Source organism: Elephantulus edwardii, unplaced genomic scaffold (genome assembly GCF_000299155.1).
Source record: "Elephantulus edwardii isolate Elephantulus edwardi_28Jun2011 unplaced genomic scaffold, EleEdw1.0 scaffold00533, whole genome shotgun sequence".
In the NCBI taxonomy this organism is placed as follows: domain Eukaryota; kingdom Metazoa; phylum Chordata; class Mammalia; order Macroscelidea; family Macroscelididae; genus Elephantulus; species Elephantulus edwardii.
Genome location: NW_006400283.1, coordinates 399405 through 404416, shown reverse-complemented (window position 1 = coordinate 404416; position 5012 = coordinate 399405). Strand labels below are relative to the sequence as shown.

General features: G+C 39.8%; 1 pseudogene; it reads left to right on the top strand.

The window, feature by feature from the left end:
- The first annotated feature begins 2821 nt into the window (after window positions 1–2821).
- On the top strand, window positions 2822–4725 carry LOC102848537 (annotated as a pseudogene).
- The last annotated feature ends 287 nt before the right edge of the window (window positions 4726–5012 follow it).

Here is a 5012-nt window from a genome sequence, read left to right as displayed (position 1 = left end):
CCTTGCTACTGTGAACAAAGCTGCGATAAACATAGGTGTGCATACATCTGCTTGGATGTCAGTTATGGTCTCTTTGGGGTATATTCCCAATAGTGGAATTGCTGGATCAAATGGTATCTCTATTTGCACTTTTTGAGAAAGCTTCATACCGCCTTCCACAGTGGTTGCACCATTTTACACTCCCACCAACAGTGAATAAGGGTTCCAATTTCTCCACAACCTCACCAGCATTTGTTGCTTGCTGTTCTGTTAAATTTTGCTATTCTGACTGGGGTGAGATGATATCTTATAGTTGTTTTAATTTGCATCTCTCTTAGGACTAGGGATTTTGAACATTTCTTCATGCGCCTATTAGCCATCTGAATGTTTTCTTTGGTGAAGTATCTGTTCATATCCTGTGCCCATTTTACTATTGGATTATTTACCTTTATCTTCTTGTGGTGAAAACCATAATTTCTAACATGAACAACTACATCTGTGGCTCAAATTCCTCTATGGCCATTGGGTTCAGATTGTCTAGAATATTTCTCAGAGACTCAGAGCCATTAGGGAAATGACTCATGTGACCATAGGTATACGGGCTGGTTTTAGAGAAACTGGTGAGAAATGGGTCATGATCCTTTAGACTATTATGGGGATTTGTGAGGCCACTGTACCCTGGTTGACTGTCAAGGATGTATGAAGTCCAGAGTATTGCTTTGAGAACACTCAGCAGGAAGATAGCTGAACACAGCTTCCTGGACAAACACAGATATTTCCCCAAAGAACAGACTAAATTAATGAGACTTCATAAAACCCAGAAGAACAGCTGTGAAGCCTTAATTAAAGAGAAGCAAATGTCTTTGTGAGTTTTCAGAAAATAGAGATAAGTTTTCTGTGTGTTTGTAAAGATTTTCTGGAAGAATTACTATAAAATGGTAATTGTGTTTAAAATAGATTTTCCAAGAGAGAATTGCTGTATAGCAAGAAGCTTGATAATAATAAAATACTTGCATTAGATTAGATGGATAGATAGATAGATAGATAGATAGATAGATAGATGATAGATAGATAGTAATAGAATGCTTGCATTATATACTCTGAGAAAACTAAACATTTGGAGCCTTGACTTTTGCCTTTGTCCCCTGTGCCTTTCTTGTCTGTTTTTTCTTCCATAGCACCAAGTCTTCAAGTTCCCAGCTGAGAATGGATACACACTGTCACTTGTGCCACAGCTAGATGGTGACTGTGGGTGATGTAGGCTGGTAAAATACCATCTGTTAGTAGTTGGAAGCTCTCTGTGTCACAAGTGAGGGAGCTTTTCCAAAGGAAAAAAATAACCTGGAGTTGAGGTCCCCTAAGTTCCTAAAAGCTTCAATCAATAATGTTGAGGACAATTGTCTGGCCAACAAATTGGAAGAGGTCCATATTTGTTCTCATTCCCAGGAAAGGTGATCCAACTGAGTGTCAAACTTATTGAAAAATATCATTAATATCATGAAACAACATATGAGCAAGATCCTGTAGTGATGAAGAGGTTAAGCTGCTCTGAAAGAATCAGCAAAAAGAAGGACACACCATTTGACATATTTCAACAAAAAGACACTGTCCTGGATGCGCTCACTAAGTTATGTCAAGAAATCTGGAGGACAACCACCTGGCCAACTGCCTGGAAGAGAGTTATATTTGTTCTTATTCAAAAGAAAGGTGATCCAACAAACTACAGAAATTATTGAACAATATAATTAATATCACATGCAAACAAGATTCAGCTGAAAATCATTTGAAAAAGGCTGGAACAGCACATCAATAGAGAACTGCCAGAAGTGCAGCCTGGGTTTAGAAGAGGCCATGGTACTGGGGATATTATAGTTAGTGTTAGATGGATCTTGTCCAAAAGCAAAGAGTACAAGGCTATGCAATGGCATTTGTGTAGGTCACAACAAACTGTATCTAACACTGAGATGAATGGGAATCCTAGAACACTTGATTGTGCTTATGCAAAACCTATACTTGGACCAGGAGGCAGTCTTAACAGAGCAAGGAAATAGTGCATGGTTCAAAATTGGGAAGGGTACACACCAGGGCTGTATCTGTCTCCATACCTTTTCAATTTTTATGCAGAACAAATTATCCAGGAGGCTGGGTTCTATGAGGAGAAATGTGGCATCAGGATTGGAGGAAGAATCTGTGTTTTGCAGATGACACAACCCTGCTTGCTGAAACTGAAGAGGACCTGAAGCACTTGTGGAAGGTCAGGGATTGCAGTCTTCAGTATTGTTTGAGGCTCAATATCAAGAAAACAAGGATTCTCACTACTGGTCTGATTGGGAACATTATGATGGATGATGAAGAGATTGTGATTGTTCACAGTGTTGGTTTGCTTGGCTTCAGAGTCAATACTCTTGGCACCAGCAGCCAGGAAATCAAGAGATGGATCGCATTGGCTAATTGCTTTTGTATTTGTTGTTGCTGTTGAGTCGAGCATGACCATTAGTGATCCTATGAACAAAAGGTCTGGAGCCTTTCTATAACTCTCATCATTTATCAAAGTTCATTGAGTTTCCAGAGGCATGCTATTTAGGAAGTGAATGCCAATACTGATACAGAAGATTTTTATGAAACAACATATGATCAAAAGGTAATAGTGATGAAGGAAGAAGTTCAAGCTGCTCTGAAGGAATTGGCATAAAACAAGACCCCAGGAATTGATGGCATACCAAATGAAATACCAGAAAAACTGATACAGCAATTGAAGACAGAAAAGTTCAGGAGGAAAATTGAAGAACAAAGTTTAGGAGGAAAAAAGAAAAAAAAATGTTACTATGTAGGTAGATCTTAGATGACCAAACTGTTTGCTATAAAAGAAGGATCAACCAGAGTGAGACTGAAGATCCACTTCAGCTCCGTGAGTGGTGTTGCTGCTGCCAAAGCCTAGATCACATCTTGGAGAAAGAGTGGCCACTTCTTGTGCCGTGTTCTTCACAGTGATGGCATCCTTTGTTTGTAGCACTTTTTTTCAGAGACCTGCTAACTTGGTTTGAGGGTGTCCTTCCTGTCTTCTGCATGCTCATCAACTTTAGTGCCAACATTTTGTATGGAATTAGGGTTGACTCAGGGAGCACTGGACCTCAGATCCACGTTTATACCTTTGCAAAAAAATACCAAGACAGCCTCCGTTTCAGGAAGGGGAAATTTTTGAAGCCAGGGCTTTCTGCTTTTGTAGATCAACCTAAGCAAAGCACTTAGACTGTTCAAAGACTATTAAGAATTGGCTGAAGTCTCAGTCCCTGGGAGCCACTGGAAAAGGCCAGCATTTTCCTGAAAGAAACAGTAGGACTCTGCTTACTTCCAGAATGTAAATCCCAGTCTCTGCTCTCTTGTTCTTGTTGTTGTTATGTGCCATCGAGTCACTCATGACTCATAGTGATCCTATGTACAATAGCTCTAAATCTTGCGCTCATGGGCTAGTCTCACTGACTCTAGACATACCTAATCCCTCGCCCCAGTTATCTTGTCAATCTATCTCATTCAGGGGTTTTCCTCTTCTGTGCTGTCCCTCCACCCTTCCAAACATGATGTCCTTCTCCAAAGACTGGTCTCTCCTGGCCACATGCCTAAAGTTTGTAAGTTCAAAATCCCTACCTACAATGAATGAATGGAATCCCAAAATCTCTGTAGATGTTCATTGAAATGAAAAAGAAACAACCTAAATTTAAAAAAAAAGAATCCCTACCTCCAAAGAGAAAATTGGTTTCATTCCCTCTAAAACAGATGTATACATTCTCCTGGCTGTCTATGGTATGTTAAATACTCTTCTCCAGTATTATAGCTCAAAGGAATCAATTCTTTGGTCATCCTTAGTCATGTCCTGTTCTCTGATCCATACCAAGTAATTGCAAAGACCATGGCCTGGACCCTGCTCTTCAGGGTAAAGGAAATCTTCAAAAAGTGATCTTTCTTGGTACCAGAGACAATGTTAGCATCATGGATGGGTCCTGTGAAGGCATATTAGCTTGAGTTACTGTGAATTTTGACATGCACACTGTGAGGAGTCTGGGCCAGGAAGGGTGGAGGGGGACTCCACACAAATTCCTTTGCTAGTTAGAGAAATTTCTGGAACAAAATTCTAGGGACTACCTTATTTCCTTTGAGATGATTAACAACACCTATACATTATATACACATAGTTGTGATTTATACTGAAAGCTGCAAAATTAGCAACTCTGGGAGCACTAGAGATGGAAGGGATTGAAGGACAGACTTTCTGATATAAGTGCATATATACCATGATGGTTTGAAGCAGAATGGGCTTTTGGAGGTTTTAAATATTATTATCGTGACACCCAGCAAGGAGAGGTGGACTTTGATTCTGTTATACAGAAGTATAGAGGGTGGTATGAAGCAATATTCCCCAGCCAGATGAAGTAGAGAGAAACTCCTGCGCAATTTCTTACTTTATGATTGGGCTGTTGACACAGACATGATAGACTGTGAAGAGAGGGGTGTTTTGAAAGTTAAGACTTTGATAAAAAGCTCAGGAAAGTATGTGATAACTTAAAAAATTTAATGTCAGGGAGTCCTATTCTATGAATGCACCTCAGTTATATTTCAGCCTTGTTAAAAAAAAGCTTTGCCTTTACAAACAATACCTTCTTTCAGCTCATCAACAAAGTGAGTAATATATAGACAGGCTGGGCCTTGGGGCCATTTTAGCTGTTGCAGTCTTTAGATATCTCCCACTAACATCATATGCATTTTCTGAGGCCTTCACTCACCAAGGGTCTTTTTAGAAAGAGGAGGCAGAGAGGTTCTGGCCGTGTCCTATGCTAGTCTGAGACTAGCCTCAACTGAGACCTGCTGCTAGCTCCATTAGGAGGGAAGACTTTTGTAGATGAGTAATTCTCTTGAGCCTAGATATCTGTAGTTAATTAATTTTACACACATAATATGAACTGTCACATTCCCACAGAAGTCTATAACTCCGAGACTTTGTGTGCCAAAGAGAAACTCTGGACCCAAATACTATTTGC